The sequence below is a fragment of the Pinus tabuliformis genome, chromosome 5_1 (genome assembly GCF_031772625.1).
Source record: "Pinus tabuliformis cultivar Carrire ecotype Pingquan chromosome 5_1, CPIR1, whole genome shotgun sequence".
Lineage (NCBI taxonomy): Eukaryota > Viridiplantae > Streptophyta > Pinopsida > Pinales > Pinaceae > Pinus > Pinus tabuliformis.
Genome location: NC_142305.1, coordinates 863430660 through 863446218, shown reverse-complemented (window position 1 = coordinate 863446218; position 15559 = coordinate 863430660). Strand labels below are relative to the sequence as shown.

General features: G+C 39.7%; 1 pseudogene; it reads left to right on the top strand.

Annotated features, from left to right (window-relative positions):
- Positions 1 to 5634: 5634 nt before the first annotated feature.
- LOC149167567 (general transcription and DNA repair factor IIH subunit TFB2 pseudogene) overlaps positions 5635 to 15559 on the top strand; it is a 37537-nt pseudogene continuing 27612 nt past the window's right edge.

The window sequence follows — 15559 nt, the reverse complement described above, 5'->3', positions numbered from 1 at the left end:
GGCTAAAAGAGTTCTGGAAGATCGCCCGATTCTAAGAGCGCAACTTCCTCCTGGATATCAAAAACTCCTGCCAAGTCCTTCACTAGTTGAGAACCCGGCTGGCCCACCCAGGTGGTCAGCCGAAGCACCTATCATTGAAGATGAACCGTCTGGATCCATGCCTGACGAAAGTCAAAAGGTTGATACGACAGTTGACCCGGTTTTGCCTTCAGAGGCTCTATCTTCGAATGATACATCACAGAGGAGAATAAAGACGACACCGTCCAAATTCTCTTCATCAACACTGACTCTGATGAACAAGGGGGCAGTGCCCCCATTCCTTTATCGCAGGAAGGAAGTTCGTCAGAGCGATATCCGGCCGTCTATTCGGTCCCACCACCAAGCAACCTGGTTTTGTCCTTTGACTGGAACCAACTAGGCAGACCCCAGTTGCCAGCAAGCATACCGTTCAGAATTATCGCTCAAATATACAGAATGGTGATGGCTGGCACTATCATTGATGAGGGGGCATCTATGAGTATCCTTTCCTCTATTTCTTGGAAAGCGCTTGGTTCGCCAGTGCTTTTACCTGAAATGAGAAATCTATCAGGTTTTGATAAAGGAACCAGTCGACCTTTAGGGATCCTCCCCAATGTGCCCATAACATTGAAAGGGAAGACCGTTCAAATGAACGTGATGGTCGTTCAAGGACCCTTGGATTATAACCTACTCCTTGGACGAGACTATATATATTGCATGGGAGCCATCGTCTCCTCACTCTTTAGAGTAATGTGTTTTCCGCATGAAGGAAGAGTGGTCAAGCTCGTGGACCAACTTTCATTTCCCGGATCACGCATCGCAAATAGTCATATACCATCCCTAAATGGTCTCTTCACTCAAGAAATGTCTCAACCCACGATCTGTCCTCCTGATGAGCGCGAGTAATCCGGGAGGATATGACTGGAACCCAGGGGGCATGCGTCCTGGCCTGCTTCGGCAGGAAAACTTTGGGTATAGGGTAGGTTTCCGCGGGAGAATATGACTAGTCCGTACCCCGTCCATGGTTGGAAGAGGGGTTGTTCTAGAATAAGATTCTTTTGTCAAAGTTATGTGTTTGGCGCTCGTTGTCACTCACCTTTGTCTATTTCGGTAGATATCGCCGAAGAAGTGTTTTGTTGAAAGAATAACAGAACAATCTTTGGGTAGCCTGAAAGAGGTAGGCCTCTCCCGGTAAAACAAATGTTTTATCTGCAAATTGAGGGGTAACCTTGAAATCGTACTTTATACCTGGGGGCATGCAAACCTTTCGGAGTGCAAGCAAGGGGCGGCTATTTATTTTTTTAAATTTTTAGGACCTCTAACCCTTTAAACTCGTAGGATTAGTCGTTTCCAAACTTGCATAAAGAAAGGATCCGGAGCAAAGCTTAGTGAGATGAAGCTCCATAAAAAATAGAATCTTGATGAGACACTCTTATCATATGACTGGGTAATCGAGCAGTTTTAGCACACAGTTCATGCTCGTTAAAAAATAAACGCAAGATCCGAGCAGTTTTAGCATGTAATTCATGCTCGTTAAAAAATAAACGTAAGATCGAGCAAATGTTTCCACCCGCGTTTAAGCTCGTTAAAAAATGAACTGTCCCGGTAAATAACCACTGTGAATGTAATATCATCAGCCATTTAAGCCTTGGTCGTGTTTGCACCGTCACCTCCACTTTTCCATTGGCCGATCGTTCACCTCCATATGATTGTTTACCCATTTTGAGGAACAGCTACGAAGAGTGATTTCACCTAGCCATCCTTGTGACACTGCCGTGATTAGAAAATTCCAACCTGTACCTGGAATCAGCTGCTATCCCTGTTTATCACTCGTTCCTCAAAAGACGAGTCTTCTTTAAGCTCTTTTCAACTAACTCGTAAAATATGAAAATATTGCCGAGTCCTTGGCCTTCCAGCTCATTAAAGGGACAGGAAGAGCTATCCCTCCTCTAGATTTTAATCTTTTTGGACCTGAGGGATTATTGCATAAAGAGATCGAGCGCTTGTTTTATTCGGCTCGTTAAAACTATCGAAAACTCATCCCTTCTGTATTGTTTTATACTTTTTCGGACTTAAGGGATTAGATGACGAAAAATGACTTTTGGAGTTAACTTTATGTATCTTTTCAGACTCTCTAAAAATGAAAAGAACCGAGTTATCCTTGTCGTTAGACTTGTTAAAATCATTAAATAGCGACAAACTTGTCTTTAGACGAGAACGAGTTTCACTATCGCTAGGCTCGTTAAAACATAGCGATGGGCTTGCCCGAAGGGCAGGTTATAGAACAAGCATATGTTATCCTCCTCAAGCTTGACAAAAATAAAGAGGTACTGGTCAGCAATGACTGGGGAAAAAATGGGAGAAACTAAAGAAAACTTTGATGGTAGCAAGTCGCTCTTGAACATGACACTTTTCCTCCGTACCACAATCGGGTTGGGTTGTTTCATTCACCAGTCACATCCATGGTCTTGCCATGCCATCCATATTTGGGGTAATGCTACCGATCCATCGTATCAGTGTCGCCATATGTTCAAGAGAAGTCGTTCAGAAAAGTCAACCGTGTCCCATCCACTGCCATACATTATCCTTCATCCTTTCATGACCGCCACCCTGAATCATATGTCACAGATCATTTTCACCTCCATTAAAATCATTAACTCCGTTCCGTGTCACTGATGTGGGATTCATTAAGGCCCTCCTTTGACGGCTCGCTTCTTGTCGACATCAGCTCATTATCCAAGAAGTTGATCTAGGAACAACCCCTTCAGTACTTTGAAGCCTGCATGCCACAATGGCAAGTTTCTCACTTCCGGCGACATGTATACATCAATGACATTCAACCGAAAGATTTTGCGTGGTGTTCGACGCCAAGTCCTTTATTCACACCACGTGAATTGTACTGCAGTACCTTGAGGGTCATTATCATTATCGGTGATTCCTCTCGCGCTTGTTAACGGTTTACATCATTGACCGGTAATCAAGCGATGTCTTTCCATGTTCGACTTCAGAACATTTCTCACATGGATCGACTTGTACTTAGAGTGAAGATTGAACGAGTTTGAAGACCCTGGATCTAGTCTCATCCATCCGGGCTGCGATATATATTCAGGAAAAATAAAGACATTGACATGTACATCATTGCAGCAGATAATCATCCTACTCAAAGGATGATAATTTCATCAAAATTATTAGTCTACCACCAGACAATTGTCTGTTCTATGTACAGAAAAATGAATTTATAAAGCTGAGCATGGGAATGCCCGCCTCAGCTAGATCATGAAAGCAGTATGAAAAATAATGTATTGTATTGTATTTTATTACAGGTCTCCTCCCAGCATTGGATGAACTTCGGATCCCCCTGATAAAGCATTTCGCCCGATAAACAGCCTCATACTTTAGGGGACAACTGTTATAGACATTTTTGTGCCTTACAGCATTGAGCATGAAATGTCCATAATCTAAGGGATCCAAAGTCCCTAAGCATGTTGTTCCTACCCCTAGAGGAACAAGGCTAACAAACCACAGCAATTCACAGAAGTTCTCCACCTGAAACTGCTCAAAAACAAGTCAATTCAGGATCATTTCAGTGGCTACACTAGTTGTTTGCGCTGAATGTCAAAGCCAACACTGGCTACCTGCGTTGAATGTCAACTGGAACAAAGGCTACCTGCGCTGAACAAGAGTGGACAAGTGGCAGGCTCATTTCTCAAGGTGTCAAAACCCAGGAAGCTTCCAAAATGACACTTGCCTCAGGGAATTCGACTGGTGATGAGTAAGAGGTTCCAAATCTCCAAGTGGAAGCAAGAACCTCCAAGTGGACTCAAGAACTGACAAAGGGAGAGGACACTAGTCAGATCTCAAGCTGACTCATCCTCTCTCCAAACATCTATATATGGATCTCTCCTCCATGAGATCTAGAGGCTGGAATTTTGTTATTGCAAAGAATTGCTGTTGGTTTGAGATTGGAATCATTGGGTGCTTAATGCTTTGAAGGGGGAAAAGAGAGGAATTCCATTTGCTGGGAAGGAGATGCTGGATTGGAGCCCTCTGGGTTGTATCTCTTCCTGAACCTTGTTATTCATCAATAAAGCTATCTTGGTTTCTCCTATATGCTGATGTATTTTGATGTATGAATGTATTATCATGTTTAGTTTATTTCTAATCCTAAACTAGTTATGAATGTGAAGATCTGTCTTTGTGTAGTGTTCTTCTCTTGTCGCAAGTAGCTGTTCTCTTGTGATCTTGCAGGAAGTTGAAGCTGGATAAGCAGGAAGGCAAGTAGCTGTGAACACCCAAAGAGAAGAGAGACCGGATCGAGGGACAAACGAAAGACACCGGTAAGTCTATTGATCTCTCTTCTTTCACATTTCATAAAGGAAGAAACCAGCATAGCTGTACTCGTTTGTTGCTAAGGCACTATCACACCTTAGGTGGATAGGATCGTCCTGCATAAGCATTTTTCCCCACAACAACTATGCCCGCGATTGTACAAACCCAATGAGGACATCATGTTTGTACTGCACTCAGTTTGATCATGAGGCAGAAGACTACCCTACACTGATAGCGAGACTATGCAGAAAAGGGGTACTTTAGCCCCCTCCAACTTAGAATTTATAGATGATGAGGTCTAAACCACGCTAAGAAGACCCGAATGTAAACATGATGCTCAGGAGCAGTATGACCATTGGCAATGATAAAGGGAAGCAGTCAGAAGAAATTGTGTGGGTTCACAAGGCTCCTACAAAAGAACCAAAATTTGATTTAGAATGTGTGAAGGAAGGCAGTAAAGGGGCTATAGGAGCTTATCACTAGGTGCGCGGGGTTAGAGAACCGTGCGTGGTCTAGAAACTCGGAAAGCATGCATTATGCACTGGAAGGGAAATGAGGTTGACTGCACAAATTGGCGAATATGAAATGGATCAGGTAATCCTGGATCTGGGATCGGACGCGAATGTACTACTGAAACAAACATGGGAACGGATGGGCAGACCCATGCTAGAGTGGTACCCTATTCAGTTACGAATGGCGAACCAACAGAAGATATTGCCCATGGGAAGATTACAAGGGGTAACAGTAGATATTGAAGGTGCGAGCATGCAGGCAGATTTTGAAGTGATAGAGATTGTCGATGACAGTAATCCCTATCCCACACTACTAGGAATAGACTGGGCCACCGATATGAACAAAGTCATAAATCTGAAGAAGCGCAAAATGATATTTGAGAAAAAAGTCACTACGTGTAGTAGTACCACTAGATCCAGCCGAAGGAGTGCGATACACTGAACCGGTGTGCAACAATGATATTGATGATGATCTTGATTGTATTTACGAGATAACTACGTGAGAAGAGGATTGGGTGAATCCGACTACAGATGGAAGGATTTCGTGGGAGTGCGAAAGATCCTACACTTCGAATTCAGATGAAGAGATAGAGTGATGCCAGAATTGGCTGCACAAAGTAACAACGCTTAATTGAAACATGATGGTTAGATCATTGTGATGCATGACAATAGAAGCAAGGGATCTGCTAACATATGATGGGTTGATGGCAGTGGATGAATTCCTGAGAAAATTTGAAAGCACACTACCAAAACAGTAGCAGTTCCATGCGCTAAAATGGGCACTGCGCACAATGCCCGCACAATGGTGGGGTATGCATCAAGGAAATTTTCAGGACTGGTGTAGATGCAGAAGGATGATGCACCTATGCTTTGGAAAAGCCAAGCTCAGAACATGAGCTAGTCAGTAGGGGCGGAACGACTTGCATGCCCACCTTTCTCGATGGGTATGGACATATGTTGTATGGACATATGCACACCACTCACAGAATAGAGAATCAAAACAATTCGCAGCAGCAGGAAAGGCGATGCGCACTGCCAACTATCAAAGATGAAGCATTCGATAGGGTGTGTGAATTTATGAACAAGCTTCACCAGGTAAGATGCACTAATTGGGACCTGCGCGTACTAGCGGTTAGATGGGCCTATAGGACCATGTGCAAAACCTTGACCACGGAACCAATTCTGAAGGTGTGAAACAAAGTAGAGACCATAATTTTTGAAAAGAATGCAAAGAGGAATCCACACATAATAGCTCCTGTAGTTGCAACAGTACGTGAATACTAGGATGAAGAAATCACACAGCGCTGCGAGGTCAAACACATAGAGATTCATGAAACCATTTAGCGAGGGAACCTTAGACTTCGTGAACTCGAAAAAGACCGAGTAAGAGTGAGGAAGAAAAGAATTTTGATGGATGCCGAGATCAAAAGGTTGGAAAATGAGATCAAGCAAGCATGTCTTGTCAATCAACCAAGGATAACAAGACAAGGTGTGGATGATCATACCGCTAGATTAGAAGATTGTTGCAGAGAATTTATGCTCCTGCCATGGCTACGAGCACACCTCACCAAATGCAGTAACCAGGGGATCTCACTACATACAGTAGAATGCGAGGCACTGACTTTCGTAAAGGAAATTGAGGAGTTTCCACGGACTATACTAGAAGGCGAATTGAAGTCTCACACAGGTGGTGCAACCACCTGATTAGCCGTAGGAAGCACAGTCTTAGCGCTCCAGGAAATTGAAAGAGAGAGCGGGACTATAAAAGAGTCTGTTTGGGAGGTGCGTGATGAGGGAGGTGCGCGTAGAATCAGGATGTCAAAAGGGTCACGTGTTAGGATATTTCGACACATAGGAAATAGTTAAGTATAACTTGGTCTAGTGTAGAGTTAGGTAAAGTGTGTTTCTTTACTATGTACTTTTGTAACTTACAATCTGATAGTCACGATATGTAGTGATCCGATGGTTCATTCTCTCCTCGGTATTATCGACACTTGATCTACGGCTTAACACTCGATTGGTCCATGATATCTATTTAAAGAGCATGGAGGGTCATTTGTATGGTAACCATTCATGAGAGAAGCTTATGTAAATTTTCATTCTTTTATTAATAAATTGGCTGAAGTGGTTGCGTTGGCTCAGGTCATGGACTGTTTCCCTCTGTGAGGGTTCTAACCACATCAAGAATACTGGTTTATTGATCTATGATCTGTTTGTGAGCGGTGTCCTTTGGTGTTCTATGAGAGCTATTTAAGGGCCGCATCTATTGGTGATCCAAATCTGAAGCTTGTAGAACTACATCCGACTGTCATTTCCTAGATCTACTGTTACTAACTGCTTTCGAGCTGAGAGAACTGCTCTATTGTGTTAGGAGCATCTATTCCAGTGAGGAACCCCTTTCGTTTGATACAAAAAAGTTTCCAGTAGCCATAGCTATGTCATTTTAAGATTTGGAGTTATAGAGTGTTTATTTGCAGTTTTTAGTTATTTTCTCTCTGTTTATTTGGATTTATTTAGCTCTCTGTTTTTTATTACCAGATCTTTACCTTTCATTTCTACGTATGCTCTTTTCCCCATGACTCTGTGCGATTTTGGAAAATCAGAAACAAAAAGGAAGTATTTTTCTCATGCGTATGCTCTTTTCCGCCATGCCTTAGTGTGATCTTGGAAAATCAGAAACATTGAGGAAAATTGTTAGTTTTCGGGTAAATCTAACTTCAAACCATAAGGTTTGTTTTTTTTGTATGTCCGTTTTAGATTTTGTGGTTTTTGTTTTGTAGGTAAAAAATATCTTTCTCAAGTAAGCACACACCCCAAAGCTTCGGTGACTAAAAAAATAAAATAATAATTACTAACCTTTTAAACTAGCTCACTTTGTCCAAAGTTACTTTATGAGAATAGAGGTCTTGAGTTTAAGTCTTTCTTTTTGTTGAGCTAATTAGATTAAGTTTGGAAAGGGGGAAGATTTTGTTTAAATATAACATTATCATTCATTTCTGCACATTCACGCACTTCGTCAGCATCTTCAACAACTTTTCATCAAAAAGCCATAACTTCTTCATCTGGAAGCCGTTTTCAAAGACGTTTTTTTGAATCAGCCTAATTTTTTGAGATCTTTCCATTGGAATAGTTAGTTTCAGCATCTATAGCTTTAGTTTCTATTAAAATGGAAATTTAATTCCAATTTATTCTTGACAACACCAACTACTTCCAATGGTGGTCCTACATTGTGGATTTACTTAGAAGTAAAGGTCTTTACAGAATAGCCTCAGGCCAAGAAATCAAACCGAAAGATGAAGATAAGGTAGCCAAATGGGAAAATAGGAAAGATCAAGCACGTGGGTTGATAGGGATGTCTATTTCTCCAGACCTTAGATTCCATATTGCAGAACTTGATACTCGTAATGAAGCAATGAAACAAATCACTAAAGTTTTTGGAATTAAAAATGAACTTAGAGCCCATCAACTCAAAAATGAGTTGCTTACATTGGACCCCAATAATTTTTCTTCCATTGAAGATTTTTTGTCCAAGTTCAAGACCCTTAGACTTCTCTTGGAAGGTGCTAAGGTTAAGAAAGAAGATGGTAACCTTATCTATTCCATTCTTACTAAGCTGGGACCGGCTATTGGAAATAATACTAAGAGGGGGGGGGGGGGGGGGTGAATCAGTATTTGCAAATCAATAAATTTTTCATTTCCATAATCATATTTATATACGCTACTTCAATGAAGGTAACTCATGTGTACACGCAACTGTATTTAAGGCAACCAACGTATATCCAACAAACTTATGATTCAGTTAATTCATCATATGTTGATCTTTAATTAGTGCATCAACACTTCATTAACCATGTAAACAATAACCATGTGTAGTAATAATAGAACAAACCATCACACATAAGAAACACACATGAACACAAAGATTTAAGGTGGAAACCCAATGCGAAATAAAAACCACCAGCTGTTGTCTTCTTTTAATATAAGAAAAACTTGTTTACAATCTTGTACTGGTGCAGACTCATACCAGTATGTAGGCACCCACCTGCAGAAGGCTACAACCTTCTCTCATTCTCCATATTCTATTGGAAGGGAGCTACAACTCCTTAGCTCTTGTACTAGCTGATCTGTTTACTAGTACGTAGACGCTGGCCTATTGAAGGCTCCAACCTTCACTCGTTTTCTAGCTTCTACTGGAAGGGAGCTCCAACCCCCTAGCTCTTGTACTGGCCGATATGTTTACCAATATGTAGGCACCGACCTACAGAAGGCTACGACCTTCTTTCTTCCTCCAGAGAACACGTTTCATGAATTTTCAGACTGCATACTACTGGATCACAACACCACAATCTGAAGGCCACGTTTCATCCAATTTTCATAATGGACCCATCAACAACATTGAAGCTCAAAATAAATCATCACTGCAATACAAACATCAAATACATTTGCATTAACCAATCATTGAAACTCAATCATCAATCTATGAATCACCCACAACTGAATCACTGAAGGCCCATCATCACTGAAGCAAATCACAATCAACCAATTTGAACATTCAGAATACTGTCATCAAAACACAGTCACCAAAACACATAGCAGAACCCAGAACTCTACAACAACCACTAGAACCAACTGCAAATTCAAATATCATATTTCATAATGTATACGCTGCTCTGATGAGCCGAACTAGTGTGTATACACGCTTTTACCAAAGTGAACCAACGTATAGATCTGCAAATACTAACTTAAAAACTTCACAACTATTTCATAATTTAGTTATAATTAGATCATAACATTCACAGAAGAAAACATGTGTTAGTATTTAGATCTAGACTATCCATGATCAAACCACATAATGATAATACATTTTAGGTCTTATGATCCTGATCCACATCCATCACCAACCACATAGGTGCATCCTTAGTTCAGATCAAGCAAAGCATAAAAAACCCATAACCTACATACTGTATCTCACACTTCATCAGATATTCAATAGTTGCACAGTTTGGCCTAATGATCTTCTCCTCCTTATATAGTTTTAGGCCTTCTCAATACCTTTGACCAAAACCACTTAGGACCAATACCTTGGACCAAATACCTAGGGTCAATACCTTGGACGAAATACCTTGGACCAATACCTTGGATGAAAATACCTTGGACCAAATACCTCAAACCAAAAACTTAGTTTTCCAACATGTACACGCTTTTCCTCCTGTGAAAGTGTGTGTGTATGTTATACGCTCCTTTTGTTATGTTAATCCGCGTGTATACTTTGCTGGGACAAAGTGAACTAGTGTATAAATTTATTTCTTCAATCTTTGGAGTCTGATATCTAATCCTTTGTTGTTAACCTGTTGCACTATGAACTGTCATCTAAGTGAGTTTCCATCAAGGACAACACCTGTATCATAATGCCAACAACCTCCCCCTTTGGACTTGATGGCAACAACAACACCAAGACACTCTCCCCCTTTGACATCAAGGGCAAAGGGCAAACCAAGATATTCTCCCCCTTTGATATACATTATGATGTCCATGCTCCCCTTGAGTACATGCTGAATTCTCTGATTGAGCTCCCCCTTTGTACATGTTGAGATGCACTAAACTATCCATGCTCCCCCTGAGCACATGCAGAGTCTGCAAAAATATTTTCCAAAAGAATAACGTGACTCTATAACTCAACTAAGTGAGTATGACCTTCCTATCACCAATGACTCATACATACATCAATCTCCAACTAAGTGGGGATACACCAATTTTGACTCATCCACCCAACCAAGTGGGGATATACCAAATGTTTAACATGACTGACATAGAAAATATTACATCATCCTTCTCATGCATATTGGGGTTACAAATTAGGTATTTTCATGACCTTTGCATCAAATGCTATACATGACATTTATAACAAGGAAAACCAATCTAAACAAGACCATGATAGTCATCAACAACTATCATACACCATATATGATCTGCACCATCAGCAGCATCAGGATCAACAGCCTATATATTTCCATCATCAAAAGAGTCACCTGAATCAAAACAACTATGTGGATCTGTACCAAGATCTTCTAAGATAATGCCAACAATGCATTATTAGAAGCATATGCTCCCCCTAAACCTATGCCAGACGTTCACTGTCAGATCTGATCATTGCAAATATCAGTAAGAATCATCAAGGCATCATCATCTACCAGTTATTCATCAAATTATCAACATCTTATGAGGGCCAAGAGCACTTCTACATATTATCAGCAGACTGTAATCATCATCAATCAGAACAGAACAGATATTTGATAATTGACTGAACCATATCAGACCCCCTTTTTTTTTGAGTCTATCCCACTGCATTTTCCTCAAAAACTCCATATACGCGACTATGCAGCTTGGAAATCACGTATATACAAAACTTGTCTTCATGCTAACTGCGTATGAGAATTGAAATTTTGAAGTTTCACACTTTCAACTCCCTCTGAGTTTGTTATGTTTGTATACTCTGCTATGCCACATCTTTCTGATTGTACTTCCTTTTTCTTCCATATCTTCGAGTGTGATGATGTTTTCTCCCTTTGATACGGTGGCCGAAATTTACTCATGCATTCCATTGCTATATTTCCAAACTTGTTACAAGCATAACATCTTACATGTTTCATATTCCTTCTATAATAGTCAATGGCTTTGTGACCAAACATAATGCAAGGAAAACAATATCTCTTAAAGTACCTGGATGCTGATGATCTTTCTTTGTGATGGTCTTGAACCATTCTACTTCCGCATCTCACTACAACATGTCCAAAATTATGACATATAAAACATTCAACATTATTCATCAGAGGAAATAACCAACTATCACTTCCACAGTTAGGAGTAAAATATTTTCTTTGAAGACTTTCTTTCCTTGGTTGTTGATGGGATTGACCTCTCAGCTCCTTGTTGAGCATTTCAGATTTTGCATTAGATTTCCTTGCCTCACCTTGTGAGCTAGATTCACCTTCAACAGATTCATGAGAACTAAGATCATTTTTTATGGTAGGAGACCTTTGACTACTAAGAATATTATCCAAAATCTTAGTACTGTTTTGAAATCGTAATATTTTGTCCTTCTCTTCTAATTTACCTTTTAAGATATTTACCTCAACCTGATATTGCTCTTCCTTTTCCAGATATTGCTTCTTCAAGATTTCTTCAGCCTTTCTTCCTTCTTCCACTTGTTGCCTTAATTTGAGAATCTCATTTTCTTGTTCTTCATCTGCTTGAGGTAGTTCTTCATTCTGCTTATTTTCAAGATCTTCTTTTAGAGAGAGGATCTTAGATTCAAGACTTACATAGTAACTAGATCTATCTTTAAGTATCTTGATTGTTATACTCTTATCATTTATTTCATTTCTTAATGATGTCACTTCATCCTGAAGGTTTTGACATTGATCTTCCCTTTCCTTGTACTACTTCCTTACTTTGTTTCCTTCCTCCAGCTGAGCTTTTAATCTGGTAACTTCTTTGAAGGCACACTCCCGTTTGTTAAATAGATCTTGTTGATCTTTGATTTTATTTGCGAGTCCTTTAACTTCTGTCTCTATGTTTCTTTCACGATCACTTCCAATATCTCCAATATTGCATGAACAAAGAAAAGTATCACTAGAAGACCAAAAATTTATACCTGATGCTTCATTTACTTGTTCATATTCAATCTGAGGTGATTCGGAATCTAAATACTTGCTACCACCTAACGACCAATTGTCTCTCCTGCTGTCACTATTCCTTTGAGTTGTGTTCTTCTTCTTAGGCTCTTTCTTCTTTAGCTTCTTTCCCATTTTTTCTACAGATCTCCCTCAAGCGATCAAGGTTCTACCAAAGGACTTTCTCTGATACCAATTGTTGGAAATAATACTGAGGGGGGAGGGGTGAATCAGTGTTTTCAAATCAATAACTTTTTCATTTCCATAGTTAGATTTATATACGCTACTTCAATGAAGGTAACTCGTGTTTACACGCAATTATATTTAAGGCAACCAGTGTATATCCAACAAACTTATGATTCAATTAATTCATCATATGTTAATATTTAATCAGTGCATCAATACTTCATTAACCATGTAAATAGTAACCATGTGTAGTAATAACAGAACAAACCATCACACATAAGAAACACATATGAACACCAAGACTTAAGGTGGAAACCCTATGCGGGATAAAAACCACCTGCTGTTGTCTTATTTTAATATACGAAAAAATTGTTTACAATCTTGTACTAGTGCAGACTCATACCAGTACGTAGGCACCCACTTGTAGAAGGCTACAACTTTCTCTCGATCTCCAGCTTCTGCTGGAAGGGAGCTACAACCCCCTAGCTCTTGTACTAGATGATCTGTTTACTAGTACGTAGGCTCCGGCCTACTGAAGGCTCCAACCTTCACTCATTTTCTAGCTGCTACTGGAAGGGAGCTCCAATCCCCTGGCTCTTGTACTGGCCAATATGTTTACCAATACGTAGGAACTGACCTACAGAAGGCTGCAACCTTTTTTCTTCCTCCAAGGACCATGTTTCATGAATTTTCAGACTAGATACTCCTAGATCACAACACCATAATCTAAAGGCCACGTTTCATCCAATTTTCATACGAGACCCATCAACAACATTGAATCTCAAAATCAATCACCACTGCAATATAGCCATCAAATACATCTACATTAACCAATCACTGAAACTCAATCATCAATCTCTGAATCACCCAAAACTGAATCATTGAAAGCCCATCATCATTGAAGCAAATCACAATCAACCAATCTGAACATTCAGAATACTGTCATCAAAACAAAGTCACCAAAACACACAGCAGAACCTAGAACTCTGCAACAACCACTAGAACCAACTGCAAATTCAAATATCATATTTCATAATGTATACGCTACTCTAATGAGCCGAACCAATGTGTATATGCACTTTTACCAAAGCGAACCAACGTACAGATTTGAAAATACTAACTTAAAAACTTCACAACTATTTCAGAATTTAGTCATACCCAGATCATAACATTTGCAAAGTAAAACATGCGTCAGTATTCAGATCTAGACTATCCATGATAAAACCACATAATGATAATACATTTCAGGTCTTATGATCCCGATCCATCATCCATCATCAACCACATAGGTGCATCCTTAGTTCAGATCAAGCAAAGCATCAAAAACCCATAACCTGCATACTGGATCTCATACTTCATCAGATATTCAATACTTGCACACTTTGGCCTAATGATCTTCTCCTACTTATATATTTTTAGGCCTTTCTCAATACCTTGGACCAAAACCACTTAGGACCAATACCTTAGACCAAATACCTAGGGTCAATACCTCGGACCAAATACCTTGGATCAAAATACCTTGGACCAAATACCTCAGACCAAAAACTTAGTTTTCCAACATGTACATGCTTTTCCTCCTGTGAAAGTGCGTGTATACATTATATGCTCCTTTTGTTCTATTTACCCGTGTGTATACGATGTTTGGACAAAGTGAACTGGCGTATACCTTTCTTTCTTCAATCTTTGGAGTCTGATCTGTATCCTTTGTTGTTAACCTGTTGCACTGTGAATTGTCATCTGAGTGAGTTGCCATCAAGGAAAACACCTGTATCATAATTCCAACACCAGCCTACTCTGTGTTTGTTTCCACCTTCCATTCTACAAGAGAAGCCTTCATTTCTCAAGGAAAGACTACAAGTCCCCTTCCTTTGATGCCTTTTGTGATTCTTTAATAATAGAACAAGAAAAACTCTTACACCTTGGTCTTCTTAATCTTGAAAACTCTTCTAAGAAAGCCTTCGCCACCTAGCAGCAACCAAATTCAAAGAATCCTAAGAAGTTGTATCCTAAAAATAATGGTCCTAAACCAGAAAAGGGTCCTAAGAAATTTCAGTCTCAAAATGAAAAGTCATTTTAGAAAAATGATAAGGCAAATAAAAACAAAGGGAAGAAGACTGATAGACATTGCCACTTTTGTGATCAAGATGACCACTTAGAATCCAAATGCTTTAAGAAGATGGAAGCCTTGGAAGCAGCGATGAAGAAGCATAACATCCATTTGGAGTACTCTTTAACTTCAACTTCATCTTCAGGAATAGCACTTTCTGCATGTGGTTGTAAAACATCTCGGCATGATATGCACTAAATGTATCTTCTTCTTCTAATTCTCATCAATGGCTCATTGATTCTGAAGCTTCTTATCACAGGGCCAAAAACAAAGCCATGTTTTCTTCTTTAAATGATTGTAACACCAAAAATATATATGTTGGTGATGATAGATCTCTTAGTGTTGTAGTGACTGGAACTGTTCATATAGACAATGGTCAATTTAATGATGTATTATGTGTTCCAACCTTATCCTGCAACCTTCTATCTATATATCAGATAACTCATTCAGGTGAAGGTAAAATCATTGAATTTTCACCTCACGATGTTGTAATTAAGGACCTAAGAGATCCTAGACAGATTTTAGCTACTAGCATTGCTGATGATTCTACAAGGTTGTATAAGTTTAACAACCTTGGGTCATCAAATCTTCCCTCGGTATTTGTTGCCCATAATGATGAAGCGGGAAAACTTTGGTATGAGAGATTTGGTCACTTAAACTATCACTCCCTTCAGATTCTATGTAAAGAAAATATGGTGACAGGTCTTCCAATGGTATTTTGCAAAGATGGTGTT